Source organism: Elephas maximus, chromosome 25 (genome assembly GCF_024166365.1).
Source record: "Elephas maximus indicus isolate mEleMax1 chromosome 25, mEleMax1 primary haplotype, whole genome shotgun sequence".
Lineage (NCBI taxonomy): Eukaryota > Metazoa > Chordata > Mammalia > Proboscidea > Elephantidae > Elephas > Elephas maximus.
Window position 1 is genome coordinate 8,772,532 of NC_064843.1, and position 27,687 is coordinate 8,800,218.

Sequence of the window (27,687 nt, forward strand, 5' to 3'; positions counted from 1 at the left end):
ATTTTGCCAATTGACTTCGAAGTCCCCTTAAGCCATAGTCCCCAAAGCCCTCCCTTGCTCCGCTGACCTGTGAAGCATGTAGTTTATCCCGGAAACCTCTTTGCTTTTGGTCCAGTCCAGTTGAGCTGACCTTCCGTGTATTGAGCGCTGTCCTTCCCTTCACCTAAAGTCCTTCTTTTCTACTAACTAATCGCTAAATAACCCTCTCCCAGCCTCCCTCCCTCCCCGCCTTGTAAGCACAAAAGTATGTGTTCTTCTCAGTTCATTCTATTTCTCAAGATCTTATAATAGTGGTCGTATACCATATTTGTCCTTTTGCCTCTGACTAATTTCACTCAGCATAATGCCGTCCAGGTTCCTCCATGTTATGAAATGTTTCACAGACTCGTCACTGTTCTTTATCGATGCGTGGTATTCCATTGTGTGAATATACCATAGTTTATTTAACCAGTCCTCCGTTGATGGACAACTTGGTTGCTTCCAGCTTTTTGCTATTGTAACGTGAGCTGCAAGAAAGATGCGTATGCATATATCTGTTCGTGCGAAGGCTCTTATTTCTCTCGGGTATATTCCGAGGAGTGGGATTTCTGGGTTGTATTTTGAACTTTTGAAGAAAAGGCCAGATAGATTTCCAGAGTGGTTGTACCATGTGACATTCCCAGCAGCAGCGTGTTAGAGTTCCAATCTCTCGCAGCCTCTCCCACATTGATTATTTTGTGTTTTTTGGAGTAACGCCAGCCTTGTTGGAGTGAGATGGAATCTCTTTGTAGTTTTAATTTGCATTTCTCTAATGGCTAATGATCGAGAGCGTTCTCTCAAGTATCTCTTAGCTGCCTGAATATCTTCTTTAGTGAAGTGCATGTTCATATCCTTTGCCCACTTTTTGATTGGTTTCTTTGTCTTTTCTTGGTTGAGGTTGAACAGAATCATGTAGATTTTAGAGATCAGGCGCTGGTCGGAGATGTCATAGCAGAAAATTCTTTCCCAATCTCTAGGTGGTCTTTTGACTCTTTTGGTGAAGTCTTCAGATGAGCATAGGTGTTTGATTTTTAGGAGCTCCCAGTTATCTGGTTTCTCTTCGTCATTCTTGGTAATGTTTTATATTCTGTTTCTGCCTTGTATTAGGGCTCCTAAGGTTGCCCCCATTTTTTCTTCCACGATCCTTATGGCTTTAGTCTTTATGTTTCAGACTTTGATCCGCTTGGAGTTAGGTTTTGTGCTTGGTGTGAGGTATGGGCCCTGTTTCATTTTTTTTGCAAATGGATATCCAGTGATGCCAGCAGCATTTGTTCAAAAGACTGTCTTTTCCCCAATTAACTGACACCGGGCCTTCGTCAAATATCAGCGGCTCGTATGTGGATGGATTTCTATCTGGGTTCTCAATTGTGTTCCATGGGTCTATGTGCCTGTTGTTGTACCAGTACCAGGCTCTTTCGACTACTGTGGCTGTACAATATGTTCTAAAATCAGGTAGAGTGAGGCCTCCCACTTTCTTCTTCCTTTTCAGTAATGCTTTACTTATCCAGGGCTTCTTTCCCTGCCATAGGAAGTTGCTGATATGTTTCTCCATCACATTAAAAAATGTCCCTGGAATTTGGATCGCAAGTGCACTGTAGGTAGAGATGGCTTTGGTAGAATAGACATTTTTACTCTGTTAAGTCTTCCTACCCATGAGCAAGGTATCTTTTTCCACTTATGTAGGTCCTTTTTAGTTTCTTGCACTAGTTCTTTGTAGTTTGCTTTAAATAGGTCTTTTACAGCTTTGGTAAGACTTATTCCTAAGTCTTTTGTCTTCTTGGTGGCTTCTGTGAATGGTATTGATTTTGGAGATTTCCTCTTCGATGTTCTTTTTGTTGATGTAGAGGAACCCAAGTGATTTCTCTATGTTTATCTTATACCCCGCGACTCTACAAAACTCTTCTGTTAGTTTCAGTAGTTTTCTGGAGGATTCCTTAGGGTTTTCTGTGTAGAAGATCATGTCATCTGCAAAGAGACGTAATTTTACTTCCTCCTTGCCAATCCGGATTCCCTTTATTTCGTTGTCTAGCCTAATTGCTCTGGCTAGGACCCCTGGCACAATGTTGAATAAGAGTGGTGATAAAGGGCATCCTTGTCTGGTTCCCGTTCTCAAGGGAAATGCTTTCAGGCTCTCTCCGTTTAGGGTGCTGTTGCCCGTCGGCTCTGTATACATGCCCTTTATTCTGTTGAGGAATTTTCCTTCAATTCCTATTTGGCTGAGAGTTGTGATCGTGAATGGGTGTTGGACTTTGTCAAATGCCTTTTCTGAATCAATGGATACGATCCTGTGGTTTTTGTCTTTTGTTTTATTTAGACGGTGGATTACATTAATGGTATTTCTAATAGTAAAGGAGCCTTGCATACCTGGTAGAAATCCCACTTGGTCATGGTGGATTATTTCTTTGCTATGTTGTTGAATTCTAATGGCTAGCATTTTGTTGAGGATTTTGGCGTCTTTGTTCATGAGGGATATATTCCGTGAGTTTTTAAAAAATATTTATTGTGCTTTAAGTGAAAATGTACAGATCAAGTCAATCTGTCACACATAAGCTTTTCTACACCTTACTCCATATTCCCACTTACTCTCCCCCAAAAGAGTTCGCCCGCTCCCTCCTTTGAGTCTCTCCTTTCGTAAAGATTTTGCCAGTTTCTAACCCTCTCTACCCTCCTAGCTCCCCTCCAGACAGGAGATTCCAACACAGTCTCAAGTGTCCACCTGATACAAGTAGCTTCCTCTTCGTCAGCATCTCTCTCCAACCCATTGTCCAGAACTTTCCGTGTCTGATGAGCTGTCTTGGGGAATGGTTCCTGTCCTAGGCCATCAGAAGGTTTGGGGAACACGACCGCCGGGATTCTTCTAGTCTCAGTGCGACCATTAAGTCTGGTCGTTTTGTGAGAAATTGGGGTCTGCATCCCACTGTTCTCCTGCTCCCTCAGGGATTCTCTGTTGTGCTCCCTGTCAGGGCAGTCATGGGTTGTGGCCGGGTACGCTCTAGTTCTTCTAGTCTCAGGATGATGGAAGTCTCTGGTTCATGTGGCCCTTTGTGTCTCTTGGGCTCAGAGTTGTCGTGTGACCTTTGTGTCCTTCATTCTCCTTTGATCCAGGTGAGTTGAGACCAATTCACGCATCTCAGATGGCCGCTTATTAGCATTTAAGACCCCTGACGCCACACTTCAAAGCGGGATGCAGAATGTTTTCCGAATAGAATGATTTTGCCAATTGACTTCGAAGTCCCCTTAAGCCATAGTCCCCAAAGCCCTCCCTTGCTCCGCTGACCTGTGAAGCATGTAGTTTATCCCGGAAACCTCTTTGCTTTTGGTCCAGTCCAGTTGAGCTGACCTTCCGTGTATTGAGCGCTGTCCTTCCCTTCACCTAAAGTCCTTCTTTTCTACTAACTAATCGCTAAATAACCCTCTCCCAGCCTCCCTCCCTCCCCGCCTTGTAAGCACAAAAGTATGTGTTCTTCTCAGTTCATTCTATTTCTCAAGATCTTATAATAGTGGTCGTATACCATATTTGTCCTTTTGCCTCTGACTAATTTCACTCAGCATAATGCCGTCCAGGTTCCTCCATGTTATGAAATGTTTCACAGACTCGTCACTGTTCTTTATCGATGCGTGGTATTCCATTGTGTGAATATACCATAGTTTATTTAACCAGTCCTCCGTTGATGGGCAACTTGGTTGCTTCCAGCTTTTTGCTATTGTAACGTGAGCTGCAAGAAAGATGCGTATGCATATATCTGTTCGTGCGAAGGCTCTTATTTCTCTCGGGTATATTCCGAGGAGTGGGATTTCTGGGTTGTATTTTGAACTTTTGAAGAAAAGGCCAGATAGATTTCCAGAGTGGTTGTACCATGTGACATTCCCAGCAGCAGCGTGTTAGAGTTCCAATCTCTCGCAGCCTCTCCCACATTGATTATTTTGTGTTTTTTGGAGTAACGCCAGCCTTGTTGGAGTGAGATGGAATCTCTTTGTAGTTTTAATTTGCATTTCTCTAATGGCTAATGATCGAGAGCGTTTTCTCAAGTATCTCTTAGCTGCCTGAATATCTTCTTTAGTGAAGTGCATGTTCATATCCTTTGCCCACTTTTTGATTGGTTTCTTTGTCTTTTCTTGGTTGAGGTTGAACAGAATCATGTAGATTTTAGAGATCAGGCGCTGGTCGGAGATGTCATAGCAGAAAATTCTTTCCCAATCTCTAGGTGGTCTTTTGACTCTTTTGGTGAAGTCTTCAGATGAGCATAGGTGTTTGATTTTTAGGAGCTCCCAGTTATCTGGTTTCTCTTCGTCATTCTTGGTAATGTTTTATATTCTGTTTCTGCCTTGTATTAGGGCTCCTAAGGTTGCCCCCATTTTTTCTTCCACGATCCTTATGGCTTTAGTCTTTATGTTTCAGACTTTGATCCGCTTGGAGTTAGGTTTTGTGCTTGGTGTGAGGTATGGGCCCTGTTTCATTTTTTTTGCAAATGGATATCCAGTGATGCCAGCAGCATTTGTTCAAAAGACTGTCTTTTCCCCAATTAACTGACACCGGGCCTTCGTCAAATATCAGCGGCTCGTATGTGGATGGATTTCTATCTGGGTTCTCAATTGTGTTCCATGGGTCTATGTGCCTGTTGTTGTACCAGTACCAGGCTCTTTCGACTACTGTGGCTGTACAATATGTTCTAAAATCAGGTAGAGTGAGGCCTCCCACTTTCTTCTTCCTTTTCAGTAATGCTTTACTTATCCAGGGCTTCTTTCCCTGCCATAGGAAGTTGCTGATATGTTTCTCCATCACATTAAAAAATGTCCCTGGAATTTGGATCGCAAGTGCACTGTAGGTAGAGATGGCTTTGGTAGAATAGACATTTTTACTCTGTTAAGTCTTCCTACCCATGAGCAAGGTATCTTTTTCCACTTATGTAGGTCCTTTTTAGTTTCTTGCACTAGTTCTTTGTAGTTTGCTTTAAATAGGTCTTTTACAGCTTTGGTAAGACTTATTCCTAAGTCTTTTGTCTTCTTGGTGGCTTCTGTGAATGGTATTGATTTTGGAGATTTCCTCTTCGATGTTCTTTTTGTTGATGTAGAGGAACCCAAGTGATTTCTCTATGTTTATCTTATACCCCGCGACTCTACAAAACTCTTCTGTTAGTTTCAGTAGTTTTCTGGAGGATTCCTTAGGGTTTTCTGTGTAGAAGATCATGTCATCTGCAAAGAGACGTAATTTTACTTCCTCCTTGCCAATCCGGATTCCCTTTATTTCGTTGTCTAGCCTAATTGCTCTGGCTAGGACCCCTGGCACAATGTTGAATAAGAGTGGTGATAAAGGGCATCCTTGTCTGGTTCCCGTTCTCAAGGGAAATGCTTTCAGGCTCTCTCCGTTTAGGGTGCTGTTGCCCGTCGGCTCTGTATACATGCCCTTTATTCTGTTGAGGAATTTTCCTTCAATTCCTATTTGGCTGAGAGTTGTGATCGTGAATGGGTGTTGGACTTTGTCAAATGCCTTTTCTGAATCAATGGATACGATCCTGTGGTTTTTGTCTTTTGTTTTATTTAGACGGTGGATTACATTAATGGTATTTCTAATATTAAAGGAGCCTTGCATACCTGGTAGAAATCCCACTTGGTCATGGTGGATTATTTCTTTGCTATGTTGTTGAATTCTAATGGCTAGCATTTTGTTGAGGATTTTGGCGTCTTTGTTCATGAGGGATATATTCCGTGAGTTTTTAAAAAATATTTATTGTGCTTTAAGTGAAAATGTACAGATCAAGTCAATCTGTCACACATAAGCTTTTCTACACCTTACTCCATATTCCCACTTACTCTCCCCCAAAAGAGTTCGCCCGCTCCCTCCTTTGAGTCTCTCCTTTCGTAAAGATTTTGCCAGTTTCTAACCCTCTCTACCCTCCTAGCTCCCCTCCAGACAGGAGATTCCAACACAGTCTCAAGTGTCCACCTGATACAAGTAGCTTCCTCTTCGTCAGCATCTCTCTCCAACCCATTGTCCAGAACTTTCCGTGTCTGATGAGCTGTCTTGGGGAATGGTTCCTGTCCTAGGCCATCAGAAGGTTTGGGGAACACGACCGCCGGGATTCTTCTAGTCTCAGTGCGACCATTAAGTCTGGTCGTTTTGTGAGAAATTGGGGTCTGCATCCCACTGTTCTCCTGCTCCCTCAGGGATTCTCTGTTGTGCTCCCTGTCAGGGCAGTCATGGGTTGTGGCCGGGTACGCTCTAGTTCTTCTAGTCTCAGGATGATGGAAGTCTCTGGTTCATGTGGCCCTTTGTGTCTCTTGGGCTCAGAGTTGTCGTGTGACCTTTGTGTCCTTCATTCTCCTTTGATCCAGGTGAGTTGAGACCAATTCACGCATCTCAGATGGCCGCTTATTAGCATTTAAGACCCCTGACGCCACACTTCAAAGCGGGATGCAGAATGTTTTCCGAATAGAATGATTTTGCCAATTGACTTCGAAGTCCCCTTAAGCCATAGTCCCCAAAGCCCTCCCTTGCTCCGCTGACCTGTGAAGCATGTAGTTTATCCCGGAAACCTCTTTGCTTTTGGTCCAGTCCAGTTGAGCTGACCTTCCGTGTATTGAGCGCTGTCCTTCCCTTCACCTAAAGTCCTTCTTTTCTACTAACTAATCGCTAAATAACCCTCTCCCAGCCTCCCTCCCTCCCCGCCTTGTAAGCACAAAAGTATGTGTTCTTCTCAGTTCATTCTATTTCTCAAGATCTTATAATAGTGGTCGTATACCATATTTGTCCTTTTGCCTCTGACTAATTTCACTCAGCATAATGCCGTCCAGGTTCCTCCATGTTATGAAATGTTTCACAGACTCGTCACTGTTCTTTATCGATGCGTGGTATTCCATTGTGTGAATATACCATAGTTTATTTAACCAGTCCTCCGTTGATGGGCAACTTGGTTGCTTCCAGCTTTTTGCTATTGTAACGTGAGCTGCAAGAAAGATGCGTATGCATATATCTGTTCGTGCGAAGGCTCTTATTTCTCTCGGGTATATTCCGAGGAGTGGGATTTCTGGGTTGTATTTTGAACTTTTGAAGAAAAGGCCAGATAGATTTCCAGAGTGGTTGTACCATGTGACATTCCCAGCAGCAGCGTGTTAGAGTTCCAATCTCTCGCAGCCTCTCCCACATTGATTATTTTGTGTTTTTTGGAGTAACGCCAGCCTTGTTGGAGTGAGATGGAATCTCTTTGTAGTTTTAATTTGCATTTCTCTAATGGCTAATGATCGAGAGCGTTTTCTCAAGTATCTCTTAGCTGCCTGAATATCTTCTTTAGTGAAGTGCATGTTCATATCCTTTGCCCACTTTTTGATTGGTTTCTTTGTCTTTTCTTGGTTGAGGTTGAACAGAATCATGTAGATTTTAGAGATCAGGCGCTGGTCGGAGATGTCATAGCAGAAAATTCTTTCCCAATCTCTAGGTGGTCTTTTGACTCTTTTGGTGAAGTCTTCAGATGAGCATAGGTGTTTGATTTTTAGGAGCTCCCAGTTATCTGGTTTCTCTTCGTCATTCTTGGTAATGTTTTATATTCTGTTTCTGCCTTGTATTAGGGCTCCTAAGGTTGCCCCCATTTTTTCTTCCACGATCCTTATGGCTTTAGTCTTTATGTTTCAGACTTTGATCCGCTTGGAGTTAGGTTTTGTGCTTGGTGTGAGGTATGGGCCCTGTTTCATTTTTTTTGCAAATGGATATCCAGTGATGCCAGCAGCATTTGTTCAAAAGACTGTCTTTTCCCCAATTAACTGACACCGGGCCTTCGTCAAATATCAGCGGCTCGTATGTGGATGGATTTCTATCTGGGTTCTCAATTGTGTTCCATGGGTCTATGTGCCTGTTGTTGTACCAGTACCAGGCTCTTTCGACTACTGTGGCTGTACAATATGTTCTAAAATCAGGTAGAGTGAAGCCTCCCACTTTCTTCTTCCTTTTCAGTAATGCTTTACTTATCCAGGGCTTCTTTCCCTGCCATAGGAAGTTGCTGATATGTTTCTCCATCACATTAAAAAATGTCCCTGGAATTTGGATCGCAAGTGCACTGTAGGTAGAGATGGCTTTGGTAGAATAGACATTTTTACTCTGTTAAGTCTTCCTACCCATGAGCAAGGTATCTTTTTCCACTTATGTAGGTCCTTTTTAGTTTCTTGCACTAGTTCTTTGTAGTTTGCTTTAAATAGGTCTTTTACAGCTTTGGTAAGACTTATTCCTAAGTCTTTTGTCTTCTTGGTGGCTTCTGTGAATGGTATTGATTTTGGAGATTTCCTCTTCGATGTTCTTTTTGTTGATGTAGAGGAACCCAAGTGATTTCTCTATGTTTATCTTATACCCCGCGACTCTACAAAACTCTTCTGTTAGTTTCAGTAGTTTTCTGGAGGATTCCTTAGGGTTTTCTGTGTAGAAGATCATGTCATCTGCAAAGAGACGTAATTTTACTTCCTCCTTGCCAATCCGGATTCCCTTTATTTCGTTGTCTAGCCTAATTGCTCTGGCTAGGACCCCTGGCACAATGTTGAATAAGAGTGGTGATAAAGGGCATCCTTGTCTGGTTCCCGTTCTCAAGGGAAATGCTTTCAGGCTCTCTCCGTTTAGGGTGCTGTTGCCCGTCGGCTCTGTAGACATGCCCTTTATTCTGTTGAGGAATTTTCCTTCAATTCCTATTTGGCTGAGAGTTGTGATCGTGAATGGGTGTTGGACTTTGTCAAATGCCTTTTCTGAATCAATGGATACGATCCTGTGGTTTTTGTCTTTTGTTTTATTTAGACGGTGGATTACATTAATGGTATTTCTAATAGTAAAGGAGCCTTGCATACCTGGTAGAAATCCCACTTGGTCATGGTGGATTATTTCTTTGCTATGTTGTTGAATTCTAATGGCTAGCATTTTGTTGAGGATTTTGGCGTCTTTGTTCATGAGGGATATATTCCGTGAGTTTTTAAAAAATATTTATTGTGCTTTAAGTGAAAATGTACAGATCAAGTCAATCTGTCACACATAAGCTTTTCTACACCTTACTCCATATTCCCACTTACTCTCCCCCAAAAGAGTTCGCCCGCTCCCTCCTTTGAGTCTCTCCTTTCGTAAAGATTTTGCCAGTTTCTAACCCTCTCTACCCTCCTAGCTCCCCTCCAGACAGGAGATTCCAACACAGTCTCAAGTGTCCACCTGATACAAGTAGCTTCCTCTTCGTCAGCATCTCTCTCCAACCCATTGTCCAGAACTTTCCGTGTCTGATGAGCTGTCTTGGGGAATGGTTCCTGTCCTAGGCCATCAGAAGGTTTGGGGAACACGACCGCCGGGATTCTTCTAGTCTCAGTGCGACCATTAAGTCTGGTCGTTTTGTGAGAAATTGGGGTCTGCATCCCACTGTTCTCCTGCTCCCTCAGGGATTCTCTGTTGTGCTCCCTGTCAGGGCAGTCATGGGTTGTGGCCGGGTACGCTCTAGTTCTTCTAGTCTCAGGATGATGGAAGTCTCTGGTTCATGTGGCCCTTTGTGTCTCTTGGGCTCAGAGTTGTCGTGTGACCTTTGTGTCCTTCATTCTCCTTTGATCCAGGTGAGTTGAGACCAATTCACGCATCTCAGATGGCCGCTTATTAGCATTTAAGACCCCTGACGCCACACTTCAAAGCGGGATGCAGAATGTTTTCCGAATAGAATGATTTTGCCAATTGACTTCGAAGTCCCCTTAAGCCATAGTCCCCAAAGCCCTCCCTTGCTCCGCTGACCTGTGAAGCATGTAGTTTATCCCGGAAACCTCTTTGCTTTTGGTCCAGTCCAGTTGAGCTGACCTTCCGTGTATTGAGCGCTGTCCTTCCCTTCACCTAAAGTCCTTCTTTTCTACTAACTAATCGCTAAATAACCCTCTCCCAGCCTCCCTCCCTCCCCGCCTTGTAAGCACAAAAGTATGTGTTCTTCTCAGTTCATTCTATTTCTCAAGATCTTATAATAGTGGTCGTATACCATATTTGTCCTTTTGCCTCTGACTAATTTCACTCAGCATAATGCCGTCCAGGTTCCTCCATGTTATGAAATGTTTCACAGACTCGTCACTGTTCTTTATCGATGCGTGGTATTCCATTGTGTGAATATACCATAGTTTATTTAACCAGTCCTCCGTTGATGGGCAACTTGGTTGCTTCCAGCTTTTTGCTATTGTAACGTGAGCTGCAAGAAAGATGCGTATGCATATATCTGTTCGTGCGAAGGCTCTTATTTCTCTCGGGTATATTCCGAGGAGTGGGATTTCTGGGTTGTATTTTGAACTTTTGAAGAAAAGGCCAGATAGATTTCCAGAGTGGTTGTACCATGTGACATTCCCAGCAGCAGCGTGTTAGAGTTCCAATCTCTCGCAGCCTCTCCCACATTGATTATTTTGTGTTTTTTGGAGTAACGCCAGCCTTGTTGGAGTGAGATGGAATCTCTTTGTAGTTTTAATTTGCATTTCTCTAATGGCTAATGATCGAGAGCGTTTTCTCAAGTATCTCTTAGCTGCCTGAATATCTTCTTTAGTGAAGTGCATGTTCATATCCTTTGCCCACTTTTTGATTGGTTTCTTTGTCTTTTCTTGGTTGAGGTTGAACAGAATCATGTAGATTTTAGAGATCAGGCGCTGGTCGGAGATGTCATAGCAGAAAATTCTTTCCCAATCTCTAGGTGGTCTTTTGACTCTTTTGGTGAAGTCTTCAGATGAGCATAGGTGTTTGATTTTTAGGAGCTCCCAGTTATCTGGTTTCTCTTCGTCATTCTTGGTAATGTTTTATATTCTGTTTCTGCCTTGTATTAGGGCTCCTAAGGTTGCCCCCATTTTTTCTTCCACGATCCTTATGGCTTTAGTCTTTATGTTTCAGACTTTGATCCGCTTGGAGTTAGGTTTTGTGCTTGGTGTGAGGTATGGGCCCTGTTTCATTTTTTTTGCAAATGGATATCCAGTGATGCCAGCAGCATTTGTTCAAAAGACTGTCTTTTCCCCAATTAACTGACACCGGGCCTTCGTCAAATATCAGCGGCTCGTATGTGGATGGATTTCTATCTGGGTTCTCAATTGTGTTCCATGGGTCTATGTGCCTGTTGTTGTACCAGTACCAGGCTCTTTCGACTACTGTGGCTGTACAATATGTTCTAAAATCAGGTAGAGTGAAGCCTCCCACTTTCTTCTTCCTTTTCAGTAATGCTTTACTTATCCAGGGCTTCTTTCCCTGCCATAGGAAGTTGCTGATATGTTTCTCCATCACATTAAAAAATGTCCCTGGAATTTGGATCGCAAGTGCACTGTAGGTAGAGATGGCTTTGGTAGAATAGACATTTTTACTCTGTTAAGTCTTCCTACCCATGAGCAAGGTATCTTTTTCCACTTATGTAGGTCCTTTTTAGTTTCTTGCACTAGTTCTTTGTAGTTTGCTTTAAATAGGTCTTTTACAGCTTTGGTAAGACTTATTCCTAAGTCTTTTGTCTTCTTGGTGGCTTCTGTGAATGGTATTGATTTTGGAGATTTCCTCTTCGATGTTCTTTTTGTTGATGTAGAGGAACCCAAGTGATTTCTCTATGTTTATCTTATACCCCGCGACTCTACAAAACTCTTCTGTTAGTTTCAGTAGTTTTCTGGAGGATTCCTTAGGGTTTTCTGTGTAGAAGATCATGTCATCTGCAAAGAGACGTAATTTTACTTCCTCCTTGCCAATCCGGATTCCCTTTATTTCGTTGTCTAGCCTAATTGCTCTGGCTAGGACCCCTGGCACAATGTTGAATAAGAGTGGTGATAAAGGGCATCCTTGTCTGGTTCCCGTTCTCAAGGGAAATGCTTTCAGGCTCTCTCCGTTTAGGGTGCTGTTGCCCGTCGGCTCTGTAGACATGCCCTTTATTCTGTTGAGGAATTTTCCTTCAATTCCTATTTGGCTGAGAGTTGTGATCGTGAATGGGTGTTGGACTTTGTCAAATGCCTTTTCTGAATCAATGGATACGATCCTGTGGTTTTTGTCTTTTGTTTTATTTAGACGGTGGATTACATTAATGGTATTTCTAATAGTAAAGGAGCCTTGCATACCTGGTAGAAATCCCACTTGGTCATGGTGGATTATTTCTTTGCTATGTTGTTGAATTCTAATGGCTAGCATTTTGTTGAGGATTTTGGCGTCTTTGTTCATGAGGGATATATTCCGTGAGTTTTTAAAAAATATTTATTGTGCTTTAAGTGAAAATGTACAGATCAAGTCAATCTGTCACACATAAGCTTTTCTACACCTTACTCCATATTCCCACTTACTCTCCCCCAAAAGAGTTCGCCCGCTCCCTCCTTTGAGTCTCTCCTTTCGTAAAGATTTTGCCAGTTTCTAACCCTCTCTACCCTCCTAGCTCCCCTCCAGACAGGAGATTCCAACACAGTCTCAAGTGTCCACCTGATACAAGTAGCTTCCTCTTCGTCAGCATCTCTCTCCAACCCATTGTCCAGAACTTTCCGTGTCTGATGAGCTGTCTTGGGGAATGGTTCCTGTCCTAGGCCATCAGAAGGTTTGGGGAACACGACCGCCGGGATTCTTCTAGTCTCAGTGCGACCATTAAGTCTGGTCGTTTTGTGAGAAATTGGGGTCTGCATCCCACTGTTCTCCTGCTCCCTCAGGGATTCTCTGTTGTGCTCCCTGTCAGGGCAGTCATGGGTTGTGGCCGGGTACGCTCTAGTTCTTCTAGTCTCAGGATGATGGAAGTCTCTGGTTCATGTGGCCCTTTGTGTCTCTTGGGCTCAGAGTTGTCGTGTGACCTTTGTGTCCTTCATTCTCCTTTGATCCAGGTGAGTTGAGACCAATTCACGCATCTCAGATGGCCGCTTATTAGCATTTAAGACCCCTGACGCCACACTTCAAAGCGGGATGCAGAATGTTTTCCGAATAGAATGATTTTGCCAATTGACTTCGAAGTCCCCTTAAGCCATAGTCCCCAAAGCCCTCCCTTGCTCCGCTGACCTGTGAAGCATGTAGTTTATCCCGGAAACCTCTTTGCTTTTGGTCCAGTCCAGTTGAGCTGACCTTCCGTGTATTGAGCGCTGTCCTTCCCTTCACCTAAAGTCCTTCTTTTCTACTAACTAATCGCTAAATAACCCTCTCCCAGCCTCCCTCCCTCCCCGCCTTGTAAGCACAAAAGTATGTGTTCTTCTCAGTTCATTCTATTTCTCAAGATCTTATAATAGTGGTCGTATACCATATTTGTCCTTTTGCCTCTGACTAATTTCACTCAGCATAATGCCGTCCAGGTTCCTCCATGTTATGAAATGTTTCACAGACTCGTCACTGTTCTTTATCGATGCGTGGTATTCCATTGTGTGAATATACCATAGTTTATTTAACCAGTCCTCCGTTGATGGGCAACTTGGTTGCTTCCAGCTTTTTGCTATTGTAACGTGAGCTGCAAGAAAGATGCGTATGCATATATCTGTTCGTGCGAAGGCTCTTATTTCTCTCGGGTATATTCCGAGGAGTGGGATTTCTGGGTTGTATTTTGAACTTTTGAAGAAAAGGCCAGATAGATTTCCAGAGTGGTTGTACCATGTGACATTCCCAGCAGCAGCGTGTTAGAGTTCCAATCTCTCGCAGCCTCTCCCACATTGATTATTTTGTGTTTTTTGGAGTAACGCCAGCCTTGTTGGAGTGAGATGGAATCTCTTTGTAGTTTTAATTTGCATTTCTCTAATGGCTAATGATCGAGAGCGTTTTCTCAAGTATCTCTTAGCTGCCTGAATATCTTCTTTAGTGAAGTGCATGTTCATATCCTTTGCCCACTTTTTGATTGGTTTCTTTGTCTTTTCTTGGTTGAGGTTGAACAGAATCATGTAGATTTTAGAGATCAGGCGCTGGTCGGAGATGTCATAGCAGAAAATTCTTTCCCAATCTCTAGGTGGTCTTTTGACTCTTTTGGTGAAGTCTTCAGATGAGCATAGGTGTTTGATTTTTAGGAGCTCCCAGTTATCTGGTTTCTCTTCGTCATTCTTGGTAATGTTTTATATTCTGTTTCTGCCTTGTATTAGGGCTCCTAAGGTTGCCCCCATTTTTTCTTCCACGATCCTTATGGCTTTAGTCTTTATGTTTCAGACTTTGATCCGCTTGGAGTTAGGTTTTGTGCTTGGTGTGAGGTATGGGCCCTGTTTCATTTTTTTTGCAAATGGATATCCAGTGATGCCAGCAGCATTTGTTCAAAAGACTGTCTTTTCCCCAATTAACTGACACCGGGCCTTCGTCAAATATCAGCGGCTCGTATGTGGATGGATTTCTATCTGGGTTCTCAATTGTGTTCCATGGGTCTATGTGCCTGTTGTTGTACCAGTACCAGGCTCTTTCGACTACTGTGGCTGTACAATATGTTCTAAAATCAGGTAGAGTGAGGCCTCCCACTTTCTTCTTCCTTTTCAGTAATGCTTTACTTATCCAGGGCTTCTTTCCCTGCCATAGGAAGTTGCTGATATGTTTCTCCATCACATTAAAAAATGTCCCTGGAATTTGGATCGCAAGTGCACTGTAGGTAGAGATGGCTTTGGTAGAATAGACATTTTTACTCTGTTAAGTCTTCCTACCCATGAGCAAGGTATCTTTTTCCACTTATGTAGGTCCTTTTTAGTTTCTTGCACTAGTTCTTTGTAGTTTGCTTTAAATAGGTCTTTTACAGCTTTGGTAAGACTTATTCCTAAGTCTTTTGTCTTCTTGGTGGCTTCTGTGAATGGTATTGATTTTGGAGATTTCCTCTTCGATGTTCTTTTTGTTGATGTAGAGGAACCCAAGTGATTTCTCTATGTTTATCTTATACCCCGCGACTCTACAAAACTCTTCTGTTAGTTTCAGTAGTTTTCTGGAGGATTCCTTAGGGTTTTCTGTGTAGAAGATCATGTCATCTGCAAAGAGACGTAATTTTACTTCCTCCTTGCCAATCCGGATTCCCTTTATTTCGTTGTCTAGCCTAATTGCTCTGGCTAGGACCCCTGGCACAATGTTGAATAAGAGTGGTGATAAAGGGCATCCTTGTCTGGTTCCCGTTCTCAAGGGAAATGCTTTCAGGCTCTCTCCGTTTAGGGTGCTGTTGCCCGTCGGCTCTGTAGACATGCCCTTTATTCTGTTGAGGAATTTTCCTTCAATTCCTATTTGGCTGAGAGTTGTGATCGTGAATGGGTGTTGGACTTTGTCAAATGCCTTTTCTGAATCAATGGATACGATCCTGTGGTTTTTGTCTTTTGTTTTATCTAGACGGTGGATTACATTAATGGTATTTCTAATAGTAAAGGAGCCTTGCATACCTGGTAGAAATCCCACTTGGTCATGGTGGATTATTTCTTTGCTATGTTGTTGAATTCTAATGGCTAGCATTTTGTTGAGGATTTTGGCGTCTTTGTTCATGAGGGATATATTCCGTGAGTTTTTAAAAAATATTTATTGTGCTTTAAGTGAAAATGTACAGATCAAGTCAATCTGTCACACATAAGCTTTTCTACACCTTACTCCATATTCCCACTTACTCTCCCCCAAAAGAGTTCGCCCGCTCCCTCCTTTGAGTCTCTCCTTTCGTAAAGATTTTGCCAGTTTCTAACCCTCTCTACCCTCCTAGCTCCCCTCCAGACAGGAGATTCCAACACAGTCTCAAGTGTCCACCTGATACAAGTAGCTTCCTCTTCGTCAGCATCTCTCTCCAACCCATTGTCCAGAACTTTCCGTGTCTGATGAGCTGTCTTGGGGAATGGTTCCTGTCCTAGGCCATCAGAAGGTTTGGGGAACACGACCGCCGGGATTCTTCTAGTCTCAGTGCGACCATTAAGTCTGGTCGTTTTGTGAGAAATTGGGGTCTGCATCCCACTGTTCTCCTGCTCCCTCAGGGATTCTCTGTTGTGCTCCCTGTCAGGGCAGTCATGGGTTGTGGCCGGGTACGCTCTAGTTCTTCTAGTCTCAGGATGATGGAAGTCTCTGGTTCATGTGGCCCTTTGTGTCTCTTGGGCTCAGAGTTGTCGTGTGACCTTTGTGTCCTTCATTCTCCTTTGATCCAGGTGAGTTGAGACCAATTCACGCATCTCAGATGGCCGCTTATTAGCATTTAAGACCCCTGACGCCACACTTCAAAGCGGGATGCAGAATGTTTTCCGAATAGAATGATTTTGCCAATTGACTTCGAAGTCCCCTTAAGCCATAGTCCCCAAAGCCCTCCCTTGCTCCGCTGACCTGTGAAGCATGTAGTTTATCCCGGAAACCTCTTTGCTTTTGGTCCAGTCCAGTTGAGCTGACCTTCCGTGTATTGAGCGCTGTCCTTCCCTTCACCTAAAGTCCTTCTTTTCTACTAACTAATCGCTAAATAACCCTCTCCCAGCCTCCCTCCCTCCCCGCCTTGTAAGCACAAAAGTATGTGTTCTTCTCAGTTCATTCTATTTCTCAAGATCTTATAATAGTGGTCGTATACCATATTTGTCCTTTTGCCTCTGACTAATTTCACTCAGCATAATGCCGTCCAGGTTCCTCCATGTTATGAAATGTTTCACAGACTCGTCACTGTTCTTTATCGATGCGTGGTATTCCATTGTGTGAATATACCATAGTTTATTTAACCAGTCCTCCGTTGATGGACAACTTGGTTGCTTCCAGCTTTTTGCTATTGTAACGTGAGCTGCAAGAAAGATGCGTATGCATATATCTGTTCGTGCGAAGGCTCTTATTTCTCTCGGGTATATTCCGAGGAGTGGGATTTCTGGGTTGTATTTTGAACTTTTGAAGAAAAGGCCAGATAGATTTCCAGAGTGGTTGTACCATGTGACATTCCCAGCAGCAGCGTGTTAGAGTTCCAATCTCTCGCAGCCTCTCCCACATTGATTATTTTGTGTTTTTTGGAGTAACGCCAGCCTTGTTGGAGTGAGATGGAATCTCTTTGTAGTTTTAATTTGCATTTCTCTAATGGCTAATGATCGAGAGCGTTTTCTCAAGTATCTCTTAGCTGCCTGAATATCTTCTTTAGTGAAGTGCGTGTTCATATCCTTTGCCCACTTTTTGATTGGTTTCTTTGTCTTTTCTTGGTTGAGGTTGAACAGAATCATGTAGATTTTAGAGATCAGGCGCTGGTCGGAGATGTCATAGCAGAAAATTCTTTCCCAATCTCTAGGTGGTCTTTTGACTCTTTTGGTGAAGTCTTCAGATGAGCATAGGTGTTTGATTTTTAGGAGCTCCCAGTTATCTGGTTTCTCTTCGTCATTCTTGGTAATGTTTTATATTCTGTTTCTGCCTTGTATTAGGGCTCCTAAGGTTGCCCCCATTTTTTCTTCCACGATCCTTATGGCTTTAGTCTTTATGTTTCAGACTTTGATCCGCTTGGAGTTAGGTTTTGTGCTTGGTGTGAGGTATGGGCCCTGTTTCATTTTTTTTGCAAATGGATATCCAGTGATGCCAGCAGCATTTGTTCAAAAGACTGTCTTTTCCCCAATTAACTGACACCGGGCCTTCGTCAAATATCAGCGGCTCGTATGTGGATGGATTTCTATCTGGGTTCTCAATTGTGTTCCATGGGTCTATGTGCCTGTTGTTGTACCAGTACCAGGCTCTTTCGACTACTGTGGCTGTACAATATGTTCTAAAATCAGGTAGAGTGAGGCCTCCCACTTTCTTCTTCCTTTTCAGTAATGCTTTACTTATCCAGGGCTTCTTTCCCTGCCATAGGAAGTTGCTGATATGTTTCTCCATCACATTAAAAAATGTCCCTGGAATTTGGATCGCAAGTGCACTGTAGGTAGAGATGGCTTTGGTAGAATAGACATTTTTACTCTGTTAAGTCTTCCTACCCATGAGCAAGGTATCTTTTTCCACTTATGTAGGTCCTTTTTAGTTTCTTGCACTAGTTCTTTGTAGTTTGCTTTAAATAGGTCTTTTACAGCTTTGGTAAGACTTATTCCTAAGTCTTTTGTCTTCTTGGTGGCTTCTGTGAATGGTATTGATTTTGGAGATTTCCTCTTCGATGTTCTTTTTGTTGATGTAGAGGAACCCAAGTGATTTCTCTATGTTTATCTTATACCCCGCGACTCTACAAAACTCTTCTGTTAGTTTCAGTAGTTTTCTGGAGGATTCCTTAGGGTTTTCTGTGTAGAAGATCATGTCATCTGCAAAGAGACGTAATTTTACTTCCTCCTTGCCAATCCGGATTCCCTTTATTTCGTTGTCTAGCCTAATTGCTCTGGCTAGGACCCCTGGCACAATGTTGAATAAGAGTGGTGATAAAGGGCATCCTTGTCTGGTTCCCGTTCTCAAGGGAAATGCTTTCAGGCTCTCTCCGTTTAGGGTGCTGTTGCCCGTCGGCTCTGTATACATGCCCTTTATTCTGTTGAGGAATTTTCCTTCAATTCCTATTTGGCTGAGAGTTGTGATCGTGAATGGGTGTTGGACTTTGTCAAATGCCTTTTCTGAATCAATGGATACGATCCTGTGGTTTTTGTCTTTTGTTTTATCTAGACGGTGGATTACATTAATGGTATTTCTAATAGTAAAGGAGCCTTGCATACCTGGTAGAAATCCCACTTGGTCATGGTGGATTATTTCTTTGCTATGTTGTTGAATTCTAATGGCTAGCATTTTGTTGAGGATTTTGGCGTCTTTGTTCATGAGGGATATATTCCGTGAGTTTTTAAAAAATATTTATTGTGCTTTAAGTGAAAATGTACAGATCAAGTCAATCTGTCACACATAAGCTTTTCTACACCTTACTCCATATTCCCACTTACTCTCCCCCAAAAGAGTTCGCCCGCTCCCTCCTTTGAGTCTCTCCTTTCGTAAAGATTTTGCCAGTTTCTAACCCTCTCTACCCTCCTAGCTCCCCTCCAGACAGGAGATTCCAACACAGTCTCAAGTGTCCACCTGATACAAGTAGCTTCCTCTTCGTCAGCATCTCTCTCCAACCCATTGTCCAGAACTTTCCGTGTCTGATGAGCTGTCTTGGGGAATGGTTCCTGTCCTAGGCCATCAGAAGGTTTGGGGAACACGACCGCCGGGATTCTTCTAGTCTCAGTGCGACCATTAAGTCTGGTCGTTTTGTGAGAAATTGGGGTCTGCATCCCACTGTTCTCCTGCTCCCTCAGGGATTCTCTGTTGTGCTCCCTGTCAGGGCAGTCATGGGTTGTGGCCGGGTACGCTCTAGTTCTTCTAGTCTCAGGATGATGGAAGTCTCTGGTTCATGTGGCCCTTTGTGTCTCTTGGGCTCAGAGTTGTCGTGTGACCTTTGTGTCCTTCATTCTCCTTTGATCCAGGTGAGTTGAGACCAATTCACGCATCTCAGATGGCCGCTTATTAGCATTTAAGACCCCTGACGCCACACTTCAAAGCGGGATGCAGAATGTTTTCAGAAGAGAATGATTTTGCCAATTGACTTCGAAGTCCCCTTAAGCCATAGTCCCCAAAGCCCTCCCTTGCTCCGCTGACCTGTGAAGCATGTAGTTTATCCCGGAAACCTCTTTGCTTTTGGTCCAGTCCAGTTGAGCTGACCTTCCGTGTATTGAGCGCTGTCCTTCCCTTCACCTAAAGTCCTTCTTTTCTACTAACTAATCGCTAAATAACCCTCTCCCAGCCTCCCTCCCTCCCCGCCTTGTAAGCACAAAAGTATGTGTTCTTCTCAGTTCATTCTATTTCTCAAGATCTTATAATAGTGGTCGTATACCATATTTGTCCTTTTGCCTCTGACTAATTTCACTCAGCATAATGCCGTCCAGGTTCCTCCATGTTATGAAATGTTTCACAGACTCGTCACTGTTCTTTATCGATGCGTGGTATTCCATTGTGTGAATATACCATAGTTTATTTAACCAGTCCTCCGTTGATGGACAACTTGGTTGCTTCCAGCTTTTTGCTATTGTAACGTGAGCTGCAAGAAAGATGCGTATGCATATATCTGTTCGTGCGAAGGCTCTTATTTCTCTCGGGTATATTCCGAGGAGTGGGATTTCTGGGTTGTATTTTGAACTTTTGAAGAAAAGGCCAGATAGATTTCCAGAGTGGTTGTACCATGTGACATTCCCAGCAGCAGCGTGTTAGAGTTCCAATCTCTCGCAGCCTCTCCCACATTGATTATTTTGTGTTTTTTGGAGTAACGCCAGCCTTGTTGGAGTGAGATGGAATCTCTTTGTAGTTTTAATTTGCATTTCTCTAATGGCTAATGATCGAGAGCGTTTTCTCAAGTATCTCTTAGCTGCCTGAATATCTTCTTTAGTGAAGTGCGTGTTCATATCCTTTGCCCACTTTTTGATTGGTTTCTTTGTCTTTTCTTGGTTGAGGTTGAACAGAATCATGTAGATTTTAGAGATCAGGCGCTGGTCGGAGATGTCATAGCAGAAAATTCTTTCCCAATCTCTAGGTGGTCTTTTGACTCTTTTGGTGAAGTCTTCAGATGAGCATAGGTGTTTGATTTTTAGGAGCTCCCAGTTATCTGGTTTCTCTTCGTCATTCTTGGTAATGTTTTATATTCTGTTTCTGCCTTGTATTAGGGCTCCTAAGGTTGCCCCCATTTTTTCTTCCACGATCCTTATGGCTTTAGTCTTTATGTTTCAGACTTTGATCCGCTTGGAGTTAGGTTTTGTGCTTGGTGTGAGGTATGGGCCCTGTTTCATTTTTTTTGCAAATGGATATCCAGTGATGCCAGCAGCATTTGTTCAAAAGACTGTCTTTTCCCCAATTAACTGACACCGGGCCTTCGTCAAATATCAGCGGCTCGTATGTGGATGGATTTCTATCTGGGTTCTCAATTGTGTTCCATGGGTCTATGTGCCTGTTGTTGTACCAGTACCAGGCTCTTTCGACTACTGTGGCTGTACAATATGTTCTAAAATCAGGTAGAGTGAGGCCTCCCACTTTCTTCTTCCTTTTCAGTAATGCTTTACTTATCCAGGGCTTCTTTCCCTGCCATAGGAAGTTGCTGATATGTTTCTCCATCACATTAAAAAATGTCCCTGGAATTTGGATCGCAAGTGCACTGTAGGTAGAGATGGCTTTGGTAGAATAGACATTTTTACTCTGTTAAGTCTTCCTACCCATGAGCAAGGTATCTTTTTCCACTTATGTAGGTCCTTTTTAGTTTCTTGCACTAGTTCTTTGTAGTTTGCTTTAAATAGGTCTTTTACAGCTTTGGTAAGACTTATTCCTAAGTCTTTTGTCTTCTTGGTGGCTTCTGTGAATGGTATTGATTTTGGAGATTTCCTCTTCGATGTTCTTTTTGTTGATGTAGAGGAACCCAAGTGATTTCTCTATGTTTATCTTATACCCCGCGACTCTACAAAACTCTTCTGTTAGTTTCAGTAGTTTTCTGGAGGATTCCTTAGGGTTTTCTGTGTAGAAGATCATGTCATCTGCAAAGAGACGTAATTTTACTTCCTCCTTGCCAATCCGGATTCCCTTTATTTCGTTGTCTAGCCTAATTGCTCTGGCTAGGACCCCTGGCACAATGTTGAATAAGAGTGGTGATAAAGGGCATCCTTGTCTGGTTCCCGTTCTCAAGGGAAATGCTTTCAGGCTCTCTCCGTTTAGGGTGCTGTTGCCCGTCGGCTCTGTATACATGCCCTTTATTCTGTTGAGGAATTTTCCTTCAATTCCTATTTGGCTGAGAGTTGTGATCGTGAATGGGTGTTGGACTTTGTCAAATGCCTTTTCTGAATCAATGGATACGATCCTGTGGTTTTTGTCTTTTGTTTTATCTAGACGGTGGATTACATTAATGGTATTTCTAATAGTAAAGGAGCCTTGCATACCTGGTAGAAATCCCACTTGGTCATGGTGGATTATTTCTTTGCTATGTTGTTGAATTCTAATGGCTAGCATTTTGTTGAGGATTTTGGCGTCTTTGTTCATGAGGGATATATTCCGTGAGTTTTTAAAAAATATTTATTGTGCTTTAAGTGAAAATGTACAGATCAAGTCAATCTGTCACACATAAGCTTTTCTACACCTTACTCCATATTCCCACTTACTCTCCCCCAAAAGAGTTCGCCCGCTCCCTCCTTTGAGTCTCTCCTTTCGTAAAGATTTTGCCAGTTTCTAACCCTCTCTACCCTCCTAGCTCCCCTCCAGACAGGAGATTCCAACACAGTCTCAAGTGTCCACCTGATACAAGTAGCTTCCTCTTCGTCAGCATCTCTCTCCAACCCATTGTCCAGAACTTTCCGTGTCTGATGAGCTGTCTTGGGGAATGGTTCCTGTCCTAGGCCATCAGAAGGTTTGGGGAACACGACCGCCGGGATTCTTCTAGTCTCAGTGCGACCATTAAGTCTGGTCGTTTTGTGAGAAATTGGGGTCTGCATCCCACTGTTCTCCTGCTCCCTCAGGGATTCTCTGTTGTGCTCCCTGTCAGGGCAGTCATGGGTTGTGGCCGGGTACGCTCTAGTTCTTCTAGTCTCAGGATGATGGAAGTCTCTGGTTCATGTGGCCCTTTGTGTCTCTTGGGCTCAGAGTTGTCGTGTGACCTTTGTGTCCTTCATTCTCCTTTGATCCAGGTGAGTTGAGACCAATTCACGCATCTCAGATGGCCGCTTATTAGCATTTAAGACCCCTGACGCCACACTTCAAAGCGGGATGCAGAATGTTTTCCGAATAGAATGATTTTGCCAATTGACTTCGAAGTCCCCTTAAGCCATAGTCCCCAAAGCCCTCCCTTGCTCCGCTGACCTGTGAAGCATGTAGTTTATCCCGGAAACCTCTTTGCTTTTGGTCCAGTCCAGTTGAGCTGACCTTCCGTGTATTGAGCGCTGTCCTTCCCTTCACCTAAAGTCCTTCTTTTCTACTAACTAATCGCTAAATAACCCTCTCCCAGCCTCCCTCCCTCCCCGCCTTGTAAGCACAAAAGTATGTGTTCTTCTCAGTTCATTCTATTTCTCAAGATCTTATAATAGTGGTCGTATACCATATTTGTCCTTTTGCCTCTGACTAATTTCACTCAGCATAATGCCGTCCAGGTTCCTCCATGTTATGAAATGTTTCACAGACTCGTCACTGTTCTTTATCGATGCGTGGTATTCCATTGTGTGAATATACCATAGTTTATTTAACCAGTCCTCCGTTGATGGACAACTTGGTTGCTTCCAGCTTTTTGCTATTGTAACGTGAGCTGCAAGAAAGATGCGTATGCATATATCTGTTCGTGCGAAGGCTCTTATTTCTCTCGGGTATATTCCGAGGAGTGGGATTTCTGGGTTGTATTTTGAACTTTTGAAGAAAAGGCCAGATAGATTTCCAGAGTGGTTGTACCATGTGACATTCCCAGCAGCAGCGTGTTAGAGTTCCAATCTCTCGCAGCCTCTCCCACATTGATTATTTTGTGTTTTTTGGAGTAACGCCAGCCTTGTTGGAGTGAGATGGAATCTCTTTGTAGTTTTAATTTGCATTTCTCTAATGGCTAATGATCGAGAGCGTTTTCTCAAGTATCTCTTAGCTGCCTGAATATCTTCTTTAGTGAAGTGCATGTTCATATCCTTTGCCCACTTTTTGATTGGTTTCTTTGTCTTTTCTTGGTTGAGGTTGAACAGAATCATGTAGATTTTAGAGATCAGGCGCTGGTCGGAGATGTCATAGCAGAAAATTCTTTCCCAATCTCTAGGTGGTCTTTTGACTCTTTTGGTGAAGTCTTCAGATGAGCATAGGTGTTTGATTTTTAGGAGCTCCCAGTTATCTGGTTTCTCTTCGTCATTCTTGGTAATGTTTTATATTCTGTTTCTGCCTTGTATTAGGGCTCCTAAGGTTGCCCCCATTTTTTCTTCCACGATCCTTATGGCTTTAGTCTTTATGTTTCAGACTTTGATCCGCTTGGAGTTAGGTTTTGTGCTTGGTGTGAGGTATGGGCCCTGTTTCATTTTTTTTGCAAATGGATATCCAGTGATGCCAGCAGCATTTGTTCAAAAGACTGTCTTTTCCCCAATTAACTGACACCGGGCCTTCGTCAAATATCAGCGGCTCGTATGTGGATGGATTTCTATCTGGGTTCTCAATTGTGTTCCATGGGTCTATGTGCCTGTTGTTGTACCAGTACCAGGCTCTTTCGACTACTGTGGCTGTACAATATGTTCTAAAATCAGGTAGAGTGAGGCCTCCCACTTTCTTCTTCCTTTTCAGTAATGCTTTACTTATCCAGGGCTTCTTTCCCTGCCATAGGAAGTTGCTGATATGTTTCTCCATCACATTAAAAAATGTCCCTGGAATTTGGATCGCAAGTGCACTGTAGGTAGAGATGGCTTTGGTAGAATAGACATTTTTACTCTGTTAAGTCTTCCTACCCATGAGCAAGGTATCTTTTTCCACTTATGTAGGTCCTTTTTAGTTTCTTGCACTAGTTCTTTGTAGTTTGCTTTAAATAGGTCTTTTACAGCTTTGGTAAGACTTATTCCTAAGTCTTTTGTCTTCTTGGTGGCTTCTGTGAATGGTATTGATTTTGGAGATTTCCTCTTCGATGTTCTTTTTGTTGATGTAGAGGAACCCAAGTGATTTCTCTATGTTTATCTTATACCCCGCGACTCTACAAAACTCTTCTGTTAGTTTCAGTAGTTTTCTGGAGGATTCCTTAGGGTTTTCTGTGTAGAAGATCATGTCATCTGCAAAGAGACGTAATTTTACTTCCTCCTTGCCAATCCGGATTCCCTTTATTTCGTTGTCTAGCCTAATTGCTCTGGCTAGGACCCCTGGCACAATGTTGAATAAGAGTGGTGATAAAGGGCATCCTTGTCTGGTTCCCGTTCTCAAGGGAAATGCTTTCAGGCTCTCTCCGTTTAGGGTGCTGTTGCCCGTCGGCTCTATATACATGCCCTTTATTCTGTTGAGGAATTTTCCTTCAATTCCTATTTGGCTGAGAGTTGTGATCGTGAATGGGTGTTGGACTTTGTCAAATGCCTTTTCTGAATCAATGGATACGATCCTGTGGTTTTTGTCTTTTGTTTTATTTAGACGGTGGATTACATTAATGGTATTTCTAATAGTAAAGGAGCCTTGCATACCTGGTAGAAATCCCACTTGGTCATGGTGGATTATTTCTTTGCTATGTTGTTGAATTCTAATGGCTAGCATTTTGTTGAGGATTTTGGCGTCTTTGTTCATGAGGGATATATTCCGTGAGTTTTTAGAAAATATTTATTGTGCTTTAAGTGAAAATGTACAGATCAAGTCAATCTGTCACACATAAGCTTTTCTACACCTTACTCCATATTCCCACTTACTCTCCCCCAAAAGAGTTCGTCCGCTCCCTCCTTTGAGTCTCTCCTTTCGTAAAGATTTTGCCAGTTTCTAACCCTCTCTACCCTCCTAGCTCCCCTCCAGACAGGAGATTCCAACACAGTCTCAAGTGTCCACCTGATACAAGTAGCTTCCTCTTCGTCAGCATCTCTCTCCAACCCATTGTCCAGAACTTTCCGTGTCTGATGAGCTGTCTTGGGGAATGGTTCCTGTCCTAGGCCATCAGAAGGTTTGGGGAACACGACCGCCGGGATTCTTCTAGTCTCAGTGCGACCATTAAGTCTGGTCGTTTTGTGAGAAATTGGGGTCTGCATCCCACTGTTCTCCTGCTCCCTCAGGGATTCTCTGTTGTGCTCCCTGTCAGGGCAGTCATGGGTTGTGGCCGGGTACGCTCTAGTTCTTCTAGTCTCAGGATGATGGAAGTCTCTGGTTCATGTGGCCCTTTGTGTCTCTTGGGCTCAGAGTTGTCGTGTGACCTTTGTGTCCTTCATTCTCCTTTGATCCAGGTGAGTTGAGACCAATTCACGCATCTCAGATGGCCGCTTATTAGCATTTAAGACCCCTGACCCCACACTTCAAAGCGGGATGCAGAATGTTTTCAGAAGAGAATGATTTTGCCAATTGACTTCGAAGTCCCCTTAAGCCATAGTCCCCAAAGCCCTCCCTTGCTCCGCTGACCTGTGAAGCATGTAGTTTATCCCGGAAACCTCTTTGCTTTTGGTCCAGTCCAGTTGAGCTGACCTTCCGTGTATTGAGCGCTGTCCTTCCCTTCACCTAAAGTCCTTCTTTTCTACTAACTAATCGCTAAATAACCCTCTCCCAGCCTCCCTCCCTCCCCGCCTTGTAAGCACAAAAGTATGTGTTCTTCTCAGTTCATTCTATTTCTCAAGATCTTATAATAGTGGTCGTATACCATATTTGTCCTTTTGCCTCTGACTAATTTCACTCAGCATAATGCCGTCCAGGTTCCTCCATGTTATGAAATGTTTCACAGACTCGTCACTGTTCTTTATCGATGCGTGGTATTCCATTGTGTGAATATACCATAGTTTATTTAACCAGTCCTCCGTTGATGGACAACTTGGTTGCTTCCAGCTTTTTGCTATTGTAACGTGAGCTGCAAGAAAGATGCGTATGCATATATCTGTTCGTGCGAAGGCTCTTAATTCTCTCGGGTATATTCCGAGGAGTGGGATTTCTGGGTTGTATTTTGAACTTTTGAAGAAAAGGCCAGATAGATTTCCAGAGTGGTTGTACCATGTGACATTCCCAGCAGCAGCGTATTAGAGTTCCAATCTCTCGCAGCCTCTCCCACATTGATTATTTTGTGTTTTTTGGAGTAACGCCAGCCTTGTTGGAGTGAGATGGAATCTCTTTGTAGTTTTAATTTGCATTTCTCTAATGGCTAATGATCGAGAGCGTTTTCTCAAGTATCTCTTAGCTGCCTGAATATCTTCTTTAGTGAAGTGCATGTTCATATCCTTTGCCCACTTTTTGATTGGTTTCTTTGTCTTTTCTTGGTTGAGGTTGAACAGAATCATGTAGATTTTAGAGATCAGGCGCTGGTCGGAGATGTCATAGCAGAAAATTCTTTCCCAATCTCTAGGTGGTCTTTTGACTCTTTTGGTGAAGTCTTCAGATGAGCATAGGTGTTTGATTTTTAGGAGCTCCCAGTTATCTGGTTTCTCTTCGTCATTTTTGGTAATGTTTTATATTCTGTTTCTGCCTTGTATTAGGGCTCCTAAGGTTGCCCCCATTTTTTCTTCCACGATCCTTATGGCTTTAGTCTTTATGTTTCAGACTTTGATCCGCTTGGAGTTAGGTTTTGTGCTTGGTGTGAGGTATGGGCCCTGTTTCATTTTTTTTGCAAATGGATATCCAGTGATGCCAGCAGCATTTGTTCAAAAGACTGTCTTTTCCCCAATTAACTGACACCGGGCCTTCGTCAAATATCAGCGGCTCGTATGTGGATGGATTTCTATCTGGGTTCTCAATTGTGTTCCATGGGTCTATGTGCCTGTTGTTGTACCAGTACCAGGCTCTTTCGACTACTGTGGCTGTACAATATGTTCTAAAATCAGGTAGAGTGAGGCCTCCCACTTTCTTCTTCCTTTTCAGTAATGCTTTACTTATCCAGGGCTTCTTTCCCTGCCATAGGAAGTTGCTGATATGTTTCTCCATCACATTAAAAAATGTCCCTGGAATTTGGATCGCAAGTGCACTGTAGGTAGAGATGGCTTTGGTAGAATAGACATTTTTACTCTGTTAAGTCTTCCTACCCATGAGCAAGGTATCTTTTTCCACTTATGTAGGTCCTTTTTAGTTTCTTGCACTAGTTCTTTGTAGTTTGCTTTAAATAGGTCTTTTACAGCTTTGGTAAGACTTATTCCTAAGTCTTTTGTCTTCTTGGTGGCTTCTGTGAATGGTATTGATTTTGGAGATTTCCTCTTCGATGTTCTTTTTGTTGATGTAGA